This window comes from Peromyscus californicus, unplaced genomic scaffold (genome assembly GCF_007827085.1).
Source record: "Peromyscus californicus insignis strain IS unplaced genomic scaffold, ASM782708v3 Scaffold_16__1_contigs__length_79575227, whole genome shotgun sequence".
Lineage (NCBI taxonomy): Eukaryota > Metazoa > Chordata > Mammalia > Rodentia > Cricetidae > Peromyscus > Peromyscus californicus.
This window is the reverse complement of record NW_026294458.1, coordinates 10,278,778-10,302,255: the sequence shown is the minus strand read 5'-3', so window position 1 is coordinate 10,302,255 and position 23,478 is coordinate 10,278,778. Positions and strand designations below refer to the sequence as shown.

General features: G+C 48.2%; 1 protein-coding gene across 1 annotated transcript in view; it reads left to right on the top strand.

Annotated features, from left to right (window-relative positions):
• St6gal1 (ST6 beta-galactoside alpha-2,6-sialyltransferase 1) overlaps window positions 1-23,478 on the top strand; it is a 127,805-nt gene that overhangs the window by 18,466 nt on the left and 85,861 nt on the right. The window contains 1 exon segment of the mRNA XM_052740312.1: window positions 9,336-9,478. The gene's annotated coding sequence lies outside the window, so the exon portion shown is untranslated.

Genomic DNA, 23,478 nt, shown 5'->3' with positions numbered 1-23,478 from the left:
GCTATGAGTGAGACCTCCCCGGTGTCCACATCATCGTCATCATCATCATCATCATCATCATCATCATCATCATTGTTGTCATCATCTGGCAAGCTTGCTTCCCCAAGCACTCACCTCCTTAAGTGGCCCCAGTTTTCTACACCTTGTTGTGAGCAACAGCCCCCATGGAATAACAAAATCCCTGCAAACAATGTTTTGAATGTGACTGGCGGTATAGGAAACACAAACTGAATGCCATGCATGTAATTTCTATGCAGAAATCAAGTTACATTGTTAGCTCATTTGGTGGGACTGAGGTGAGGGCCTATATAAAGTTATGCAAATTTTTGTAACTAATATTTCCTTTAAAGATCTTTCCAGGAACATACTAAGCCTTCAGAGGAACATACTAAGCCTTCAGAGCTGACTAGCATCTGTTACAGGGGCCTGGGGAGATGGTTTAGTGGTTAAGATCACTTGTTCTCTCAGAGGACCTGGTTTCAATTCCCAGCCACCCACCTTGTGTCTCACAGCTATCCATAAGTCCAGTTCCAGGGGACCCGGTCCTCTTCTTTTTACGTCCGTGGGCCTTCAGCACACACGTGAGCAAAGCATTCATATACGTAAAAGAAAAAGAAATAGATCTTTCAAAATCAAAATCTAGCATAGAAGGCCAAGATGTGAGAAGGATGTGTGACATGCTGTTCTGCCCCAGAGAGAAGGAGTGGGTGTGTGCCTACAAGGTCCCCAGTGAGACTGGCCAACCACCCACACTGGCTAGACAGGGTGATGCTCTGTTTGCAGTCATGTGATGAGAGGAAAATAGTCCGAACTGAGAGGCCCATAGGCCTACAGATGCTTAGGTTAGGAGTTCCCCAATAAAATATACAGAGTGATGTCAGTCTCCCTGGGGTAAGACCTGCCAGCCCAGAGTCCATGCCTCCACACCCCTTTCATGCTTCACTTTTGAATGTAATAGGATATCTAAGGAACATTAGCTATCTGAGGGGAACTGAGACGTGAAAGATAGAAACCAAGAGGCAACACAATAACACACACGACAACAGCTCAAAGAAGTGGAGGCAACATAGAGAGCAGTGGAAACTTCAGGGCTGGGGTGTGGTTCAGTGGTACAGTCCCGGAAACCAACCAGCCAACCAACCAACCCCCCAATCTGTAATGCTAGACTCAGAAGTCGCAAGGTTTGGTGACGAGGGACGTGTAGCAAGGAGAGCTCAGAGGAGGAGAACGATCTCTTGGAATTAAAAGCATTCTAGCAGAAGTAAATAGCTACAGGGTTTGGATAAAAAGTTGCAACAAATAAAGAAGGCAGTGGAATGAAAATGAGCGGGTTATTCTACAAAGTCCGATGTCTGAGTAGTGAGAGGTACAGAACAAGAGAATAAGGATACTGAAGGAGAAAGCGTTATAGAAATAACAAGAAAAAGTGTTGGGGCCTGAGGAGGCAGCTGAATTGGTAGAGAGCTTACCTAGCTGCAGGAGATCCTGGGCTCTGGCCTCGGCACCACAGAAAACTAGGCACAGTGGCAGGAGACGTAATCTCAGCACTCAGAAGGTGGAGAAGATGAGAAAGTCACTGTCATCTACGGCTACACAGCAAGCATAAGCCAGCCTGGCTACAAGAGAACCTGTCTCAACAATCAAATAAACAAATACCTAAATACATAGGATTTTTTTTCTTCTCTTTCTTTTCGTTTTGTCTTATTTGAATTATTCTTTAGATGCCTGTTTGTTTTCTGTGGAGAGACGGAAAGGGTGTGGAATCCCCATGAGAACGGAGATGGGGAGGGAAGCCATGATCAGAATATATTTTATCAAAAAAAAAAATCTATTTTCAATAAAAGAAAAGCAGAAACCAGTAGAGAGAACTGAAGGATGTAGGCTGCTGGATTGAAGCATTTCACCTGAGTACTTGGAACAAAGCCTACAAATGAAGAAAGAAAAAGATGCATGCAAATGGAAGCTTCTAGAGAGCGATGGGGTGTGACTCAGTGGAGGAACACCGAACAAATAGCCTGTGCACGCAAATAAATAGGTGAAATGTCAAACTCTGGAGCCTGCATGGATTCTGTGTGAGAACAGGATGGTAACACTGGTTACCAGACACTGAATCCAGACCTTTAAAATTCTGGAGGAGAGTTCTTAAGGTGGTTCAGCAGATAAAGACACTCGCCACCAAGCCTGACTACCTGAGTTCAATCCCCAGGATCCCCCAGACCAACTCCTTTATGTCGTCCTCAGATGTATACACAAGCACCATGGCATCCTTGTGCGCACAGGCACACTAAATAAATAAATACATTTAAAAATGAAGAAAAATTCCAAGAGGAGACGATTTCTGAGAAACTCTGCCAGAGACATTATTAATCAAACGCGTGGGTGGAATGATGGTGTTTTCAGATGTGAGAAGAACCAGTTTCTTGCCTCCCACAGAGGCTTTCTGAGAAGCAACAGCTTCTGTTCCTCGGCCGAGGGAGTAAACAAGAAAGAATAAGTGGGCTCTTCTATTAAGCCCTGAAGCCAACTAGTTTGGGTTGGTGTAGGAGCAGAGAAATTTCCAGAAGGGAGAGCTTCAAGAAATTAAAAACAAACAAACAAACAAACAGCATTGGGTTGTACTGTGAGTTGTATAGTTTTTGTGGGACAGATGGACACTGAATTCGTTAGTGATAGTTAAATTGAAACACAGGCATCCAAACAGGAGACAGTTGTAGACTCCAGAAATGACAGATAAGAGGTGTATGTGAAAGGAGTGAGTCATGACCCCTCACCTGGCTCTCCTGTGAGCATAACCACATGGTCATAATAATAATAATGAGAAGCTCTGAGGTGGATGTAATAGAATTGGTGTAACTTCATTAGGGGCAGCATGTGGGCTCAGAGTGAACTAAACCTTTATTTTGCATAACAGGAAGTCCATGACTAACAACCCTTCATGCTGAAAACAAGAGGCATGTAGTAAGTGTGTGGTTTACAGACACTGCAGCAGCATAGAAGTAGCTAAGAGATCAAAGTTGTTGCATTTGAGCCACAGACACCAAGGCTTTGGAGGGCTGGGAGGGGGTTGCTGCTACGGGACCTGGCGGGACCCCTTGACATGAAGGGTCATGGATGTGTTCTGCTTTGATTAAAAAGAGGGCTCAGTGGTTCCAGTATCTGGAAGGGTGTTGAAATCAGGACCGTGATGGCTGGAGACACCACATTCACCACGTGGTCACGTATATTCTCCGTGGGGCTCTTTTCTGTATGGTGGTGTCAGAGGTGGTGCTTAGCTCTGAAAATGAACCCCTATGCTTTTTCTCTCGGCATTAGAAACCACTCCTGGATTTTGTTTTCAGCTCGGATTTAACTTCAGTTCTTGACATGGAGTGAGTAAAGGCCTTTGGGAGGCAGGTTTGGGAGTGAAATTCTTCAGCTCCGTGCCTAGGCTCTTTTCTAAAATTGTCACCTCATCAGCACATGGGCAGGACACTCCTTGCCTCACAGGAGTATGTGAGGAATACAAAAGTCGGTTAGAACACCGCATGTCTAGGATGGCAGCTGATAAATGATGAGAATGAAACCCACGGGGACAGCTGCAGCTAATCCTTGGTCTGAGATAGGAATCCCATTAATGCTGGGCTGGGGCCTCACAGATGAACCTTTGAGGGGGAGCATGGGTCCTGGGAGGGGCAGAGGGGGGTCGAGGGGGGGAAAAGGGGTAGAGGGGGTAGGGGCCATCCCATAAGCTGCTTGAATTTAGCAGATGTTCTTATTGGATTTCCAGTATAGTGTTTTCTCACTTGACTTCAGTGCCCAGCAAATTTTCAGGGCTTAGGTCTTGGGATGTCTTCTGTGTAAGGATCTACAAAAGCACTTAGCTCATTTATGTTCATGCCCCATTATCAGAAAAAACTGCCCACATCCCAAGTGGTGTGGAATAATGGCTCCAGGGTCAATAGCGTACTCCTTTACCCTAGGCTTCAAGTGCTTGGTGGTGGCTGCTCATGGATCCCAGGGACCTGGCCTCTGCTTCATTCCTGTGACAGGCTATAGCACCCTGACCGGACACAGAACTTGTTAGCTTTGCTCTGCTCAAGGCTGGGCCATGAAATTCTCAGTGTATGTTCTTGCTCAGTGTGTGGACTGCTTGGGCAACAGGCACTGCTCTTGAAGTCTTGGCTGTGGTCTGAGGTCAGTACCTCAGACATCAGTACTCTGGGGGAACACCCTGAAGACAAATATCACCGAGGCAGCCCCTTCCTTACAGTCGTCTGTGGAAGAAAGGAGAGATTGCCTGGGTTGCCGCCAGAGTAGCAAGATAGGGGGACAGTCCAGTGAGATGGGAAGATTCAAACAGAGCAGACCCAGAAGGCGGCCTTGGCTGCTTAGACCCCAGGAGAAAAATGGGAAACCGATTCAGATGTCAAACCCAGCGAGTGACCCTCTTGGGATCTGAGGGTGACCAGGGGAGAGCTGCTGGGAGAAACAGGTAGAGTTGGGAGTATGGACTGAATGAGAGCTGCGTGGAAACTACAAGATGCACATGGGGACATCTTATTTAGGGTCTCTACCACTGTGAAGAGACACCATGACCACGGCAACTCTTACAAGGAAAAACATTGAATCGAGGTGGCAGCTTACAGTTTCAGAGGTTCAGTCCATTATCATCATGGCGGGACATGGCAGCATGCAGGCAGACGTGGTATCGGCTACCTCTTGATCTGCAGGCAACAGGAAGTGAACTGTGACACTGGGAGTAGCTTGATCATAGGAGAACTCAAAGCCCACCCCCTTCAGTGACACACTTCCTCCAACAAGGCCACACCTCCTAATAGTGCCACTCCCTTTGGGAGCCATTTTCTTTCAAGCCATGGGGGTGGGGCACGGTAAGGAGGTTGATTATGCAAGTGGCCCAGTGACCTCCCCAGTGTGGGTAGAAAAATTTTGGCAAACTCACCTTTAGCAACTTTAGTACTTTAGCAAGCCCAGTTGCTCCACAAGTCCGTTATTGCTGCAGACTCAGGGCCTGGGAGAGACTGTTTTTGTGGGGTAGTCTAACTCACCCAAATTCCATCAAAAAGGGGGTTTTGTGAAAGAGATAAAGGATGAATACAATAAAAGAGCAGAGTTCATAGCTACTGTGGCCACCAAACATGTGCTGTCTGGGTCTGATGGTTTCTTATCTGCCTCCCTCAGCCATGGCGTGGGTCTCTGCACGACAGTTTCATCCTCCAGCAGGTCCCCTACTGGTCCTTCCTAAATGTTGTATGTGTCGTTTGCTTATCTCAGGTTCTGCTGCTTTTCCTCAATGCCCAGTCTTTCAAACAATACCTGGTCAGCCTATTTCTTTCTCCAGTTGTTCTCAAAGTTCTCCCCTCCATTTCCCATGGCAGGCCCACAAGTGTGAGTGACTTACTATCAACGTTGGAAACCTGCAAGCTATTTACTTAAGGAGTTGGGAAAACCGCCCCCAGGGAGCCCACAATCCCCCCCCCCAGGGGCCTGCCAGAGTGCAGGGTATAAAGGGATAGTCCACTAGGAAAGGCCAGGAGAATGGCTCCCTAGGACATCAGGGTCTCAGAAACCCAGCCATTTGTTTGGACGGATTACCTAGTGAATTACTATCCTTCATGAAATAAAAGTGGCCTAGAAGAAAGAAGGTAAGCAGGCTGACTGCAGAGAGAATATGGGTGTGGGGTATGGGCTGGGGGAAGGCTTTCTCACTAAGGAGGCTGATGAGCTGGCTGCCCATGGCTTTCCTGTTCTGGGGAAGGCCCCTTCCTGCAGGCCTGCTGCTGATGTCTAGCTGGCTGTGAGCATGCAGCACTGGCTGCCCGCCTTCACCACAGTGCCTCTGGCTGACTTCTGGTGTTTTGTTGACATTAATTATACACAGCAGCAAAGTGGCCAAGGCCTCCAGCAACTCTTTTTTGATATCACCTGTTGCCTTTACTGTTTGCTGTGCGCTGCCCTGAATTTTTACGAGGCCTTGATATTTCCAGCCCTGCAAATGGCAAGGTTGGCTTCAGTCTTCTGTTAGTTTCCATTCACCTCTGTCTCCTCTGGGCACGGCCCTTGCTTTTCTTGGTCTCAAAGGCTTTTTTTTTTTCCTCCCTATTTCCACCTGGACACTTCTCTGTGATTTGACCACCCCTCCCCTGCCTTTCATGGCTTTCTGACTTCTCCTTGCCTATTCTTACTCAGGCACTGGTCCCTGGATCTAGCATCAAGGATCTTATCTGAGATGGAAGCTGAGCTAGTTGTGAGCACAAGAAAGGCTAATCCAGACTCCTGGTACCCACCGCATACTCATTTCTACTAGTGTGGTTGTGGTGTGGAGGAGAGAGCACCATGGGAGAGATGCCACGCCTCTCTACACAGTGGCCTTGGAGGTTGACCATCTCCGCTGTGCAAACACCTGGGCAATTTGGAAAGTCTTTGACCCAGCAATTTGACCTCCCCGACTGTGGCTTAAGGAATTAATTATGGGTTTTCCCAGTACACGCACAACATACAAATACATATGCGCGCGCGCGTGCGCGCGCGCACACACACACATACACACATACATATATTTGCAAAAAAAAAAAAATTCCCCACCCTAAAATTAAACAGACCCAAAGTCTGAACATCTCAATGAACTTCAGAGCTTCACATTAGATTTTAAGTTTTCAGTATCAAATATATTTTGTGCACGTATTCCTCCGCTACAAAAATGGAAAAGTGCATGAGAGAATTGAAGCTATAAAAACAGTTAGCTTTTCATCCTCTTTCGTGGCTTGTGCCTGTGCCCACATTCAGTCTTTCCTGTTATCTAATTGGTCCCTGTTCTCCTGTCTGTGTGCTATACTGTGCTCACAAGTACATTTGTTTACATATAAACATATATTGTTGGTTCAGTTCCACATGTGAAGGAGGACGTGTGTTGTTGTTTTTTTCTTTCTTAGGTTATGTGATCTTGTTTGATGTTATTCATTCCAAGCATTCCAAGTTCTTCCATTTTCCTTCAGATTTTGTGATTTCACACACACCCACATGCACACACACATACACACACACACACACACCCACACGCACACACACACACACACACACACACACACACACACACACACACACACGCACGCACACCCACTCCAAATTTTCATTATCTGTTCATCTGTTGATAGGCAAATAGGTTGGTTCCAATAGTTTGCGAGAGGGAATAAAACAGCAATAAAAATGATGTGCAAACATCTCTGCGGTAAGGGAAGGAAGTTCTCTGGGTATGTGCCCAGCAGTGCAATAGCTGGGTCACGTGGTAGTTCTATTTCTATTTTTCTTGAGAAATATTCAGACTGATTTCCACAATGGCTGTATTAATTTGTGCTCCCACCAGCGGTGAATAAGGATTCCGTTCTCTCCACATCCTCTTCAACGTTTGTAGTCAGATTTGTTGATGACAGGCGTTCTGACCGGGTATCAGAACATATTAGATAGTATCTCAGAGTAGTTTTAATTCCTAGTTCCCTGATGGCTGGGAATACTGAAGACTTAGAAAAATACTTATTGGCCATTTGTGTCTCTTTCTTTTTTCTTTTCCCTTTTTGAAAGCCAGCTATTCAGTTTCTTTGCCCATTTGTTAATTTCCTTGGGTTTCAGTTTATGCAATTCTTTGTAACTCAGGATGCCAGCCCCTTGTCTGCCGTGTCATTGGCAGAGATTTTCTCCTACTCTGTGGGCTGTGTGTATGCTCTGCTGGTGTCTTCCTTTGCTTCGCAGAAACTTTTTATTTTCACGGAGTCCCATCTGTTAATAGGTGGGGTTAGTGCCTGTGCTATTCGCATTCTATTTAAAAATGTTCTCACCTGCCCCCACGGAGAGCATTCCCTAGGCTTCCTTCTAGAAATCGAGGTGTTTCAGGTGGTAAATGAAGGCCTTGAATCCATTTTGAACTGATTTTTGTATCCGGTGGAGATATGGATCTAATTTCAGCTTCTGCAGGTAGAAATCCAGCTTTGCAGCACAGCTTGTTGAACAGGCTATCTCTGTCTTCCCCTCCCCCAGGCTGTCTCAGTCGACGTCCCCGTCCCCGTTCTCCCTCCCCCCCCCACCGCCCCCGAACCCCATGGTATGTTTTTACCTCCACTGTCAAGACTTAGGTTAAATATCTTGGCATTTATTCCTGCGTCCTCTGCTCTATTCCATCTATCTTCCTGTGGATTTCGATGCCACCCCAGGCCGTGTTCATCATTAGCGTACTGGAGTGTGTAAGTCGAGGCCAGGTACTATGGTCCCTCCAGCTGTACTCTTACTCTTCAGGACTGCTTTGGCTATTCATGGTCTTTTGTGGTTTCATACAAATCCTTGAACTGTTCTTTTTCCCAAACTTGTGAAATATGACATGAGAATTTTGATAGGTATTGCATTGGATCTGTTTTTGTTGTAGAGGTAGGTCATTTGCTTTCTTGTTTTTCTGTATTTCTAAATATTTATTTTTTTGGAGGGGGATACAGTTTCAAATACTGTATGTGATTAGCACAAAAACAATTCATGGGGACTTAAATGCCGAGCCTTTGAGGGTCATGTAGAATTTATAGTCCAACTATGTAGGGTACTGCATGTAGATCATAGGGAACCCAGGGGCACATGCATGTTATGTAGCCATTAAATGACAGTGCAGAACACTGGGGCGACATTAAGCCACACCTCACCCTTCTCCATCTTTATAAAAAAAATCTGGCTAACAAGAAAGACAATACGAGAATCAGAAAGGATATGCCTATCATGGGTAGTTTTCTTGGGTAGAGCAAGACGGAGTAACTTTTTCCTTTCACTTAAATTTTATTTTATTTTTTCACTTAAATTTTATTTTATTTTTTAAATGTATAAATGGAAGCTAAATTTCTTTGGCACAAGAATGCAGTTAATTCACTCTGTTCAGATGTAATCTATGGATCGAAAATTCAGACCCAGTTAGAAGTGCTTCCAGAATGAATGAGAAGTTTCACATTTGTAAGAGCAGAAAGGGCAGGCTCTGGGTTGACGAGATCAACAAAACCGCAGGCTTTGTCTGAACACAGGACCGGGTTGGAAGATGTCTTACCGTGCCTTTCTCCCTGAGTAGCGTCAGGCTTCAGTGGCTCTAGTAACGTTTGCTTTACTTAACTTGTTACTCAGACTGGGCAAAAACAGATGGACATGGGTGAACAGACGGCCAACTTAGGTCTTTTGGAAGAGTGTTGTACTCTGGAAGGGCTCAGAAGTGGGGCAGGGGGGAGGCGGTGAGGGTGGCGGGGAAGAGTGCTCACTCACATGCTTGTATTGACGCCTGTGCCTCTGAGCCCAGCTTGCGTTCTCACTTTTCCCTGCAGGCAGGGGTAGAGCCAACTGTGCCAACCACAGCAGCCAGCCACCCGGAGAGAAGCAATCAGTGCCCCAGAAGTCAACTGAAATGAACCGGCCCCCTTGAGCCCCTCCCAAAGGCCTGGTACCCGCTTTCCATCTCAATGCTGAGGTAAGAACCTTTAAATCAAGTTGGTGGGAGAGAGCAGGATGCCTCTTTGGGCAATTCTCTAAGGCTCAGGGAAGAAGGAACAGGTGTTTTCAGTCCCAACTTCTGCCTCCATCTCAGTTCATATGGAGGCAAAGTCATTGGAGGCCAAAGAAGCCTTGTTCGTGCAGAACTTCCAGAGTCTTTCCATGTTCTCCATTGCTAAGGAAATTTGAACCCCGAAGAGAATGAACTTCTCCCCAAAGGTTACACCAGTTTCAGATGGATGCTTTTGTGCTCTGTTCTGCACGGGAAAGCAAGCTCCCAGGAAACATATGCACACACACACACACACACACACACACACACACACACACACACACCAGTCTAAGAGACATATATGGAGATGACAGAAATTATGCAGGCAGGTTATGGCAAAGCATTCCGCTAGGCTTAACGAAAATGATTTTAATAAACTTAGATGTGTTCCGATTATAAAGGTAATAAGTACTCCTATAACATTTGGAAGAAAATAAAGCAGGGTCTAAAAATAGCTCTCTATAGAGTTTCTCTTAGGCTCCCATGGGTTACTGGTCCCTTCTGCCTGGAGGTGGAAGGATGACCCCATGAGGGGCCAAGGAGAACTCTCGTCTAGTCTAGCATCTCTCCAGAGTTGGTTCTAAGCATCCAGGAATTGTACAAACTGGTTGTTAAAATGTGGTGGCACACGCCCTTGATCCCAGCGCTCAGGAGGCAGAGGCAGGCAGATCTCTGAGTTCAAGGCCAGCCTGGTCTACAGAGTGAGTTCCAGAACAGCCAGAGCTACACAGAGAGACCCTGTCTTGGAAAAACAAAACAAAAACAATTGTTAAAAACAAAACAAAACAAAGCACTAACCTCCCCCGTCAAAAGAACTCCAGGGGGGAAAAAAAAAGACAAAACGATACAAAACAGTTAGCAGCTTAAAATTGACTATTGTGGGAAAGTGACCAATTGCCCTGGAAACTGGAGAAGCTACCAAAGCAGACTTTCTAGGACTTTTTTCTTGTGCTGGCGCTCGGGATCAAAGCCGGGGCCTTGAGCATGTGAGGGAAGTGCTGGACCACTGACTCTGAGTCGCCTCCCCTATGAACAGTAGGCGTTCAGTATGCAGGATCCGATCCGTGAGAATAAGAGAGTGTGGTTTGTGGTCTGTTCCCAGTACCTCATGGGTAGCTATGATGAGGGGCCCACTACATAAGGGCAGTGAGAATGTCTGATGTGGGGAGGCTCCTTGGCTGCGGGGAGGAGGTTGGGCCACCCGGAAACCTTTGGTTTATTGATGGAGAGAAACTGGCTGCATTTCTCCCTCTCTCTGACTGACATCTTGGGGGGTTCTGAATTATTGATACCCTTTCATAAAGGCGGATGAGAGACCTCCATTTATTGTCCAACATCTGGGGTGCATTTTCTTCCTGGAAAAGTTGAGGGGCTGGCCAGGGAAGTGGGGAAAGGAAGCCTTAGGGACACTAGATGTGAAGGCCAGGACCCGGTCGGAGCTTTTGACTCTCTGAGGGAGAGGGCCAGTGATTTCCTGCCAAACAAGAGACTTCAACAAAAGCCCCTTTCTTCAAGGCCCCACTGTCAGGAGATCAGAGCTAAGTAAATTAGCATAATGAAGTCTTGGCCTCTGCCCTTCTTCTTTCTGAGTCTTCTGGCTCCGACTTTGCACGTCTTACACGTTCCCTGAAAGAGGGTTTAGGGACAGGGTGAGACATCTGTGACATTCCAGTTTCCTTCTGTGGTTCAGGAAATGAGAAAGGTAGGAAGGGTCCTCAGCAGGCGCCTGGGCTCTCCCTCCCCCTCATCCTAAGAATCCAGGCCACCTAGCCGCGGCTGGGGGTGAAGCTATGGGATCCTGGGGAGGAAGAAGCTAGGCTGGGAGGCAGGCCTGGTCTGTCCGACCCTGAGCTGTTGGTGTACTTAACCAGCAAAGGGAACATGACTGTTGCTTCCGGCTGCCAGCCTTGCCTCTGCCCTTCCCAGGCCTTTCCCTGCATAACGGCCAAAGCCCCAGTACCCTTCAGAAGCAGCCTGTAGTTTTCTTGGCTATAAGCCTCCTTCCTCATCAGGGACTTGGTTTTCCTTCTCAATGATGATGCCGGCGAAGGCCTGACTCTTAAGAACCTCGAGGAATCTTTGTGAGGTAAGAAAGGGCAGGCCGCGGATGGAGGCCCCATGCTCTGTGCTTTGCCTGCATGCTCTCTGAACTCTGCACCCCAGGGAGTGTGTCTGCACCCATGTCTCAGATATGGAAACTACAGCTCGGATGCAATTAAGCTGCTCTCAGAGCTGCCAAGTGCCCTTCCCAGCAAGTGGTCATCCAGGCAGGGGTTCCCAGCCCAGCTTCAACAAGCATTTCCTCCCCTAAGGGAGTATCACTCCACCTCTGAGTTGCAGTGAACAGGCGCAGTGGAGTTCGCAAATCTCTGAACTGATCTGCTAAATCCCAGAGGTTTGCTCTTTCTTGTAGCGTGAGGGAACATCAGATCCGGGAGCCTGTGCTTCTTGCAGCTCCCACTCGATGCTCCAGGAAGTGGGCCTGCTGTAGCTGTCCCAGCCCTCCCAGCTGCCTAGAAACAGGGTTTCTGTGTGTCCGTTCGTCATCCCCCCCCCCCCACCCGCCCAAGTTCTCAGATTTCTTTACAAGGGCCATAGTATGATGGATATACTTCATTTTCCTCTGTGGTTGAGGGTAGGGTCCACATGTGAGAGAAAACGTAAGACATTTGTCTTTCCGAATCTGGCTTCCTTAGCTCACCACAATGATTTCCAGTTCCGTCTATTTTTCAAGTGTCATGATTTCATTTCTCTTTATGGCTGTGTAAAATTCTGTTCTGTAGAGAGACTTGCCTTTTCTTTATCTTTTCCTCAGCTGATGGGCATCTACCTGGTCCCCTTTCCTTAGCGTTGTGAATGGTGCTGCTACAAACACAGATATGTAAGGCGTTTTTCTCTGATGTGTTGACTGAACCCTTCAGGAATGTACCCAAGAGTGGTAAGGCTGACTCTACAGTAGTTCTGTGTCGATTTGCTGAGAAACCTCCACAGGGAGTCAACAGTGGCCAGACTAGTGTACGTGCTCATCAGCAGTGAATAAAATGGTTCCTTTTCCCCACATCTTCACCAAAATTTGTTGTTGTTGATTTTCTTGACTGTGGTGAGATGGAATCTCAAACTAGTTTTAATTTGCATTTCCCTGGTAGCTAAGGACATTGGACATTTTAGGATATATGTATTGCCATATATTTGCATTTGTTCTTATGGGGACTGTCTGTTCAGTTCAGTGACACATTCATTGATTGTGTGTGGGAGTGTGTGTGTGTGTGTCTCTAATTTTTACAGTTCTTTATGTTTCCTGGATAGACATCCCTTGCCTGAGGTACACTTGGCAAAGACTTCTTCCCATTCTGTAGGCTGTCTGTTCATTCCAGTGGTTGTTCTCTTTGTTATATGGAAGCGTCTTGATTTCATTTCAACCCTCAGGATTATTCCTTGTGCTATTGGAGTCCTGTTCAGAAAAAAAAATCTCAGGCAAGAAGACTTTGATCTAGTTTCATAGATATTTACTACGTGGCAGCCAAACGGCCCAGTTGGCTTGGGAGGAAATTCTTGCCCAGCCTTGGGCACAGGGATTTGACAAAGACAAGGGAGGAACTTCCTTGAGGCAAGACCCTATGGGACATAGGCTCTCCTTCCTCCTGGAGCCATGCGCCTCCAGCTTGTCTTTCCCTGACTCTAAAGGCAGAAACTACATCTGGAGCCACTGTGCCTCCCAGGGTGCCCTGACCCCTAACCTCAGTTTGAAGTGTTCAGTCTATGACTAGCCCACTAAGCAACACATGGAGAGCTGGCTAGTTTTATGTCAACTTGACACAAGCTAGTCATTTAGAAGAGGGGACATCAAGTGAGAAAACACCCCTACTAGATTAGTCTATGGGCAAGCCTGGCATGCATTTTCTTGAGAGGTGATTGATATGGAAGGACCTGGCTCACTGAGGGTGGTGCCAACCCTGGGCTGGTGGTCCTGGTTCTATAAGAAAGCAGGCTGAGCAAGCCATGTGGAGCAAGCCAGTAAGCAGCACTCCTCCATGGCCTGCACGTCGGCTCCAGATTCCTGCCTTGAGATCCTGCGTTGGTTCCTCTGATGATGGACTATGAAAGTGTAAGTGAAGGAAACCCTTTCCTCCTCAAGTTGCTTTTGGTCGTGGTGTTCTACAACAGCAATAGAAACCCTAACTAGGACACGGAGGCCAGCGGGCTAACTGAGGGAGGAGGCAGAGTGGCCAGGGGCTGTCTAGAAAGTCCCTGCCAGATGGAGAAGGGTGCTCTGCTCTGAGCTGGGGCTGGTGGGGACCAGGGGTTGCAGTTTCACAGAGAATCAAGACTCCTTTTGACTGTGACACCCATGCAATTTGAGAAGGAGGAAAAGCTAGGCTCTGCAGGACACCCAGAGAACATAAAATGGGGTTGAAAGAGTTCCTTCACCTCCCTCCTTGGCAGAAGTAGAGGCCCAGAGAGAGGAAGGCCTGGTTCACTCCTCAAGTGGAGCTGGGATCTGGTCTCCGGACTGACCAGGGTCTGTGTCCCCAAACCCTTCTGGCCACACAGAATGCTGCTCTGGAGGCTGGCACAACCACCTTTCAGTCGCAGTCTGCAGTCGGCTTTGCTGCTAGAGGCATTCATAGCAGTGACAACCCGGGACGGGGAGGTGGCACCTCAGTTACCAGAGGTCTCTGCCATTCCTCCCTCCCAGTCTTTAGTGTATGCTTTTGCTAGGATCTACCACCTCAGCCTTCAGGCCAGAAGTTTGCCGTTGAGCTCTCACGGAGATCTGCTCAGCTTTGGAGGGGTTTGATGCTAGAGCCTGACTTGATGACAGCTGTAGTCCCCCACCTCTCCCCCACCTTCCCCCCACTCCCACGCGCCCCCCCCCATGGGCCCTGGAGGCTTCCTGATCCAGCTTCCTCCTGTATCAGATACTTTGCAAGATTCCTATCTGAAAGGAAGATTAATAATTTACATAAGGCTTTTCTCCTTACAGGAGATGCCTACTAAATAGTCCCATTATCATGCTTCATCTGTCTTTACCTAGGAATGATTGATAGACAACCACCCTGTCTGTATTGACATTGCGCACACAACATGAGGAGTTTGGGCATATGTATACGGCTGTGGGTCACGTTAGTGTTCACGGCCACTTGCCTGCCTCTCCACGTTCCTTCCTGTGCTGTATTCTTTCTTTCTGCTCCTTTCTATCTCCTTCGCACCTCAGCAATGACCAGTCCGCTTCCTGTCACCACGGTTCGCATTTCCTAGGGCCTCAGGAAGGTGGAATCCCGCAGCATGCACCCTCCTTCCCCTCAGCACCGTTACGGTGTTGGTCCCTGCCGTGCGAGTCGGTCATCTCGGCCTTTATTGCTGAAAGGGTGTGGGTGTCCCACAGTTTAACCACTCACCTTTGGGCAAATATTTGGATTGCTTTCAATTTGCAACTATTAAATTGAACTACTCACTAAGAATTTGTGGGGGAAAAAAAGTCTTTAGGTAGTCATAGACCTAGATTTCTCCTGTGAAAACCCGAGGCAGAGAATGGCTGTGTTGTGCATTTAGTGTGCATTTGCTTTTCAGGAAGCTGCAATCTGCCTTCATGAACAGCTGCTACTGTTGTTGCAGGTGTCCCTCGTCCTTGCCAGTTCCTGTCTGCCGGGTGATTTTAGCTTCAGCCGCTTTCCCTGGGATGTCTTCTTTATGGCGTTGTCTGCATTTCCCTCAGGGTTAATGCTGATCAGCCTCTTTTCATGGATGCATCTACTATCTACATATTTCCTTACATGAATTTCAGCTCAAATCTCTGGGTTTTTATTTAATCGTTTTTATGGGGCTAGAGAGATGGCTCAGAGGTTAAGAGCATTTACGGCTTTTCTAGAGGTTCCGAGTTCAATTCCCAGCAGCCACATGGTGGCTCACAACCATCTGTAATGAGATCTGATGCTCTCTTCCGGTGTGCCAGCAGACGTGTAGACAGAACACTGTATACATAATAAAAGAAGTCTCAAAACAAAAGTTTGTCTTAAAAATTGCATTGAATCTCTTCCTACAATTCAGTTGGAAGATTGCCTTATATATTCTACCATCAAGGCTTTGTTCTCTAGGTTTTGTAAATATGTCCTCCAGTTCTGTGCTGTGCGTGGAACTGGAGCTACAAACCAATAACCTAATAATTATAATTGAGTCGCGTAAGTACGATGTGCATTCTGGTAAGAGGAGAACAGCGGTCCTAAAGTGGGAAGTGCCTGGGGGAGTAGGGACGGTTTTACCGGACACGGAGAGATGGCTGTGTGTAGTAGGGTAGACAGTGGCTTGCCCTGAGGCTTGTCGCACAGAGCTAAGGGTGGTCTGATCTGCTTTGAGCACTAACGAGGGTGTGGAGTAGACGGAGTGGTCTGTAATCCCAGCTCCTGATTACTGGCTGCACACTCCTGTTTTTAAATCCCCCTTGGCCTTGAAATAATTACAGAATCCACAGAAAGCTGCACAGGGGGCTGAGAGAGGGGGGAGACCCAGCTGTGGTTTCTCCAGTGCCTCCATCTTGCATAATGACGGGGTGCTGGGAAGGGCGGGCCCTGAAACTACCGTGCCGACCGACCGGGCAGTGCTTTGCTCTTCTGTGCGTAGACCAGGGCAGCCGCCACTGCGATTGGGACTCAGAAGTGTTCCACAGCCAGAGACCTCCCTGGTGCTCTGCCTTCGTCATCGCCCTGCCTCCTCCCTGTTCTCCACCTGGATCGTTGTCTCACACACAGCATGCAGTCTTTTGAGATGCATTTTGGGTGCCCCTCAAGCCCAGCAAGGTTGTTAACTCTAGGGCTAGTTTTTTTTTTTTCCCTCTTCTTTTTCATCGCTGAGTACTATTCCATGGTATGGATGTAAGCTAGCCTGACTTGTGTCTTAGTCACTTCTCTGTAGCTGTGATGAAACCACCGTGACCAGAAGCGAGTCAAGGAAGAAAGCCTCTTTGGGTTTATGATTCCAGAGGGTTAGAGTTCATCATGGTGGGGGTGGCATGGCAGCAAATGACAGGCATGCTAGCTGGAACAGGAAACAGAGGGCTCACGTGTCAACTGCGCAAAGGAAACCAAGAGTCAACTCTCAACCTTCCCTTAATGACATACCTGACGTCAGCCGAGCCACACCTCCCCAGACAGACAGCAGCCCCACCCGGGACCAAGTGTTCAAACACCTCAGCCTGTGGGGAACTCACTTCTCATTCACTACAGCCCTTCACCTACTGAAGGACATTTTGGTTACTCTCTGGCTTGGGGCTGATGTCATCAGCTTTTGTATAAACATAAAGTTCCTTTTTTTTTTTTTCCTCCCCCCGGGACAAGTGCCCAGGACTAGAAACAGTGGTTTCTATGGCATACGTGTTGTTTCTTTTTGAAAGAGAATGCCAGAATGTTTTGTAGAGTGATGACCCACTCCGCCTCCCCCAACCTCATCTTCCTGCCCACGTCGGGTGATGCTACCCTGCTTCCTTCAGCTGCTCTGGTAACTGCAATGGCAGCTCCTGTGCCCAACTGCTTGTTTTCCTGCGACGTGCCCCTCTCAGGCCTCCTGTCTGAATGTAGTAGACCTGTCTGCAGTTGCAGCCTAGCGTGCCCTCCGATGGGCAAACGGACGGATCCAGTGCTGGCTTCCATCCCTCACCATTTCCAGAACTGCCCTGGACGTGTTCCCTCTTATTTATCCTTTGACCCAGTTCATTGTTCTGGGTGGCTAAGGAAGGAGATACTTCACAGAGCTGTGTATTTTTCCAAGGAGGACTGTTTTTTTTTCTTTTGCTTCACAGTTGAGCAAACAACTTACAAGTGCTTTTTTTTTTTTTTTTGCTGTGGTCCCAGCCTGCCCCTCCCCGGCTCCAGTGTACCATCATCTGGACCTCTGGAACTGGCCCGGGAGGACTGTGTTCTCAGTGTGTTTTGGTGTGACCGTGCCAAGCGCAGCTGCCCATCTTCAGGGCCACCTCAGACCCAGTGCCTTCTGCTTTTGTTCTGTCTAGGCAGAGAGGCAGCTTCTGGACACTGCAGAAGGAACAAGGGCAATTAAGAGTGACAACGTGCTGTGGGCACCAAATGTTCTCCGGTTAGTTCATTTGTCTTCAACACAAATCCAAGAGGGTCATAGTTTAAATATTTGAGTGCAGAGAAGCAGGCATGCAGAAAGGTGTTGCGGCAGGCTAATAGGTAGCCGTTGCAACCCCAGCCGTGTTGCAGCATGCTATCTGAGTCTGTGAGGAGACCCTGCTGTGGTGAGTACACCGCTGTGTGTCTGAATGGTCACAGGTCTCCCTTAGGAACTCAGAGGAGAATTTGCTGCCAGTTTTTCCTGGAGCAGAAGCAGTTTGGGATATCGCGTTGAAAATAGGGTTGATGGGAGTGGGTGTATTTCCCGGGAGATCGGGAACTTCCTTGGAGAGCTGATGGGATCCACTCTGCTGCGCAGGGATGAGTGGAGCTTAGGTTCCAAATACCAAACCCACTTGGGGGGTGCAGCTCTGTTTCTGAGCCAGCTGTGTGCTCAGGGCCCATTCACACACACCCTGGGGAGAGGCTGAAGGAGGGTGGTGCAGATCCCTGACCTGGGGGATAGCGTGTGACCTCACTGATGCTAAGAGTCTCACCTGCTGGCCCTGGGCAGAGGTAACCTTGAGAACGAACTGTAGAGACTGCTCTCGCTTCCCCCCACTTCTGCCCGTCAGGAATGGAGGAAGAGAGTGTGAGTAGTTTATTCTGAGGAGTCTGGGCTCCAGTAGCTTGTCCTCTAAGGAAGACAGCATTAATGTCTGCTTTATGAGCAGAGAGGAGAGATTGGGGTGGTGGGGTGCATGGCCCTGGGGGCGGGGAGTGTTAGATCTGGCTGCCTCTCCTTGAGGTGCCCCCTGCATGAACACATCGGGCAGGGCTGATGGATGAAAATCAAAGGTATGCCTCACCCTGTCCCTCTGGGGAAGCATCCCATCTGCTCATTTAGTGGAGCATCTTGGTTCTGTGTGAACACATTGTCTGAAGAGAAAGACATAAATATTAACACTGGGAAATGTGAAGTCTCAGAATCTGTGGGAAACTCCCATACTGTGTAAGTGAACGGTCTGAGAGACAGGACGCTTCCTTAGGAAGTGATTCTGACCTGAGGCTTTCAGCCTTAGCTGTGGGCAACAGGCAGAGTCCTTGGGTGATGTTCAAGAAGGTATTGGTGCTTTGTGCTGGGTGATAACTGTAGCCTGACTCAATGCTTGGCCATCCAGGACCTTCCCCCTCAACACAGACTGCTCTACAGGTTACCCATGTCCAGCCTTTTACCTGCTGATGTACCCATGGGTATGAGGGGATACTCCGAGACTGTGCCTTAAGGGGTAGCCTCTTTTTCTGTTGTGGAGTGTGCTTATGACTCTGTTCAGTGAATCTAGAGGGCCACCATGATGGCGTGGATAGCAATATACAGAGTTTTGAAACAGCTTTAATGAGGTGCACTCAATAGTCCATGAAAATGAGCCAGGGTAGATGATTCAGAGCTGGCCCTGTGGGTAAAAACTTTCCTACCAAGCCTGATGACCCAAGTTCCATCCCAGAACTCGTGGTAGAAGGAGAGAGCATACAGCTTGCCCTTTGACCTCCACAAATGCTGTGTGAATGCACCCACACATATTTTCTCAAAATAACTACATAATAAATATGTGTGAGAGAGAGGAGAGAGAGAAACTCAGTGATTTTTTTTTTTTAAAGTAAATTACTGAGTTGTGTAAACCTTCTACAATCCATTATGGGTTGGGTCATCTTTCCAAGCAAATAGATGAGAGAAAATTTTGTTTTGCCTAAGATTGTTCTGTTTCCAGGAGGAGGACCTCATTGATTAACCAATTCAATTGTTGTTTACTGAGAGCCTGCTGAAGTCCACAGTTGGGCCAGATGCAAAAGCGAATAAAGAAATAAACAGGTGCTGATGGCTGCTTTTCTGCGGCTCACCAGCTTCTAGCTGCAGACAAGTTTAACCTTGAGCCGACCTTCCGGCTCTCTGGTGTGGGGCCAGTGTTTGTTTCCATGACTCTCATGTGTAGAGCAAGCAGAGACCTTGCTTCTGCAGCCCGGTGTGGTATGCTCAGGTACTGGCCCAGCAGCAGGATCAAGCTACTCCCACACCTGTAAAAAGCTCTAGGCTTCGGCAGGCCCTGGGTGCACAGTCTTTGGAGGAAGGAGATGAGGTGAGCTGATTAGGGTGCTCAGATTGGTCAGGTGGAGTTGAGACGAAGCTTGCATGAAGAGGGAAAGATCTGAACAAGTGAGGACACCTGGCTAGAGCAAATGAAGGGCCAGTGGCCAGTGATGGGGCCTAACCCAAGTTTAAGGGTCTGTGGATTCCAAAGATGGTGCTGTTTGGTGGCTGAGGGGCAAGGTGTGTACTTTGTCTGCTAGACTGAGAAATTGCGACAGAGTGGATTAAACATAGGGATTGTTTTAAGTGTTCGAGGCACTTTTGATTATTATTATTATAGACTTGAGGGAGACTTCATCTTGTACAGGCGAGGCATTTGAAGCAGAGGTCGATTGGGAGGCTGCGGTGAGGGTCCTGGAGGTAGACAATGGATCCCAACTCTGTGCAAGGGGAATGGTACAAAAGGAGTGGCTGGGAGCGAAACTGTGCTGGGTGAACATAGCCAATCACTCCTCCGTCCCCATGTTCTCCTCAGCTCTACTTCTGCCCTGGCCATCTGTTTTTGCTCCTGAACCTTGAACTCTGCCTGTCCACAGACACACCAGCAGCTTCTCCACACCACACTTCTCTTTCCCCAGCAAGATTTCCTCTTTATCCACGTTTCAACCTGTCTCTCTCCTGTGTCTCTCTCCCTCCACCTATGGCGCATGCGCATGTGTGTGTGTGTGTGTGTGTGTGTGTGTGTGTGTGTGTGTGTGTGTGTGTGTATACTGTTCCACTGAGCGTCAATGCAGGACAGAGAGATTTCCATGAGAGAGTGCCCAGCTGTCCTACACCACAGAAGTGATGAGGGAGGCCAGACCCTCAGGGTTGTGATCAGGTCCAGATAAGCTTATGCTACCTTTGGTGCCAATCTGAGCTTGCACAACTGAGTGAGTTTCTCCTTAAATCTAAATTTTACGTGTTTTCCCTGCCCTGTCCCTGTTCTGGCCCTGGAGACAGTGGTAGCTGGGAGGGTGCTGATGACCACGACAAAGTCCTGGTCCGCTAAGCACTGATGCCTCAGAGCTGACCCCAGACCCCAGATCAGATCTGACTAATGCAAGACCCTGGGAGGTGTGGCCAGTTGTTTTGTACCATGTTCACCTCCCCACAGCCTTTCCCTAGGAACTGAAGATAGACTTCATTGACAGTTGGGGTCTGCTCTGTATCTGAAGGAGACAAGTCCATTTATAGGGTGCCCGCTGTTTCCATGCATCGCTTCAGGGTAATGTACGATGTTCTACATCCCATTTTTAAAGGAACATTGAGACCGTGGCACCATCCCATTTTCCTACTGAGGAGACAGAGGCTGAGAGCAAGTGAAGGGCTGGGTTCAGTTTGTGTGGACTGTGCTGTGGAGGCAGAGCTAGGGTTTTCTTCCTGTGCACCCCATCCTCCTTCAGTTGTTGGTACTTACTGAGTGCCTTACTGCCTTAGTGCAGAGACCTTAGGAACAAAGGGCATGCAAGTCCTGTTGCCCCTCACCCCAGGGTGCTCTCCTGTACCAGCTCCCAAATCATGACACAGAGACTTCTTATTCGTTATGAATACTCGGTCTTAGCTTAGGCTTGTTTCTTGCTAGTTCTTATAACTTAACCTGTTTCTCTTCATCTACATTTTGCCTCGGGGCTTTTTCCTTCCCTTCCCTTCCCCCTTCCCTTCCCTTCCCTTCCCTTCCCTTCCCTTCCCTTCCCTTCCCTTCCCTCCCCTCCCCTCCCCTCCCCTCCCCCTCCCCTCCCCTCCCCTACTTTCCTGCTTCTCTTTCTCTGACTGACTTGTGGTTGCCTGGTTTCTAGCCCTGGGCATGTCCCTCTCTTTTCCTCTCATTCTCTTCTCTCTCTTCCCTCTCCTATTTATTTCCTCTGCCCACCAGCCCCGCCTATCCCTCTCCTGCCCAGCTATTGGCCATTCAGCTTTTTATTAGACCAATCAGGTGACTTAGGCAGGCAAGGTGGAACAGCAACACATCTTTAATAATTAAACAAATGCAGCATAAACAAGCATACCACATCTTTGCCTAGTTAAACAAATGCAGCATAAACAAATGTAACACACCTTTATACAGTCAAAGTAATATTCTCCAACATAAACAAACGTAACACATCTTTACATAGTTAAAATAATATTCCACAACACTCTCCTATGTCTCCTGTCTCAGGCAACTGTGCTGCTGTAGTTTGCTATTGCTGAGAGGAAATCCATGGCTGTGTTCACCCCTGGGCCAATAAGTCATGGGGCTGTATCCCCTTGCTTCTGGCCTCTACAGAATTCCCTGTGATAGCACCCCCCCCCCCTCCGAGCTCTAGCCATTTCCTTTAGCCTCTCCCAGAGAGCTCTAAGTTCCTCTTGCTAAAGGTGAGTTCCTCTGGCCACCCCACCCTGAGTCCCAGTAGAATTTGGACACAGCGTTTTCACTTTTCAGATGCTTTGCCAGAGTTTGCGGAAAAAGGCCTGTATTATTAATGCCCTCACCGGGAACAGCTGTGCCTGCCAGGCTGTCATGTGAGACCCAGAGCTCTCCTGGACCCACTGGGTCAGGGGGAAACTTGATCCTGTAGAGGTGGAGAGCAGCGGGGGAGGCAGAAAGCATTTGGAAGCATTCTTCTGTCTCCCATAGAGACAGAGCAGTGCTGTGCCTCTGGGCTGACTCCACCTGCTCCCTGTGGGGCTCTTTGAAGCCTCAGCAAGATAAAAAACAAAGATATTAGTAATTAGTTTAGCAACAGAGAGGCTTGGCTGCATACAGCAGCCCCATTTTGAAGGAAATTAGCTTTAGTGCTCAGAACTAAGCTATGGGTGTGTGTGTGTTATCCTTTCAAAGTTGAGAAGACAATTTTTCTTTTGTTGTCGTTTTGGGTTTTTTGAGACAGGTTTTCTGTGTAGCTCTGGCTGTCCTGGAACTGACTTGTAAACCAGGCTGGCTTCACACTCCGAGAAATCCGCCTGCTTCTGCTTCCTGAGTTCCAGGATTAAAGGCGCACGCCACCATTGCCTGGCAAGAAGATAGTTTCTTATTCAAGCTTGTGCAGGTAGTAAAGGACAGCCGTAGAATGCAAACCCAGGTGTGACGGATTGAGGTTCCTTTCAGGACTTTGGTGCCTTGAGACACAGCATAGTGTTTCCCAGGTTGTCCCTGAGTTTTGGGGAGAGCTTCCGAGCCCTGATGGCCTGGGAAGAGAGACAAAGAGCCAATGACCTCTTTCTTCCCTCGAGTCCATCTTTGGGATCTAAGATGAAGCTAAGGCTTAAACAGGTGTCAGGAAGTATGTACACTAAGCAATCCTGGCCAAGGTGTGAGCTTTGCCTACTGTTAACCCCACCCCAGCCTCCCCACGAAAGGCCTTCTGGCAGCTCACCCTTGCTACAGCAGACATGTTCCTCCTCTGGTTGTCCTCAGAAACACAGCCTTTCCTTCTTCCAGTGTGAGATTCTTGAGGGGAACTCCAGATTCCTGGGGTCCATTGTTTCTGTAGTCTGGCAGCCCAAGTGATGGCTCCAAGTGTCCTCAAATGTCCTCCTTCCTCTTAGGGCGGTTACAGTCTCCTTGGTGTCTCACCTCTGTCCCTGTGACTAAGCCTGGCGTTCTGATGTGGACTGGACCGGGTTCAACACCAGCTGCTCAGGGCGATTGTGGTGCTGACCGGCCGGGAGTGGGAGAAGATGGGCCACACCTTGCCTGCCGTCTGCTGGAATGCTTCGGCTCTTTACAGCTCCCCAAAGCTCATCACAGT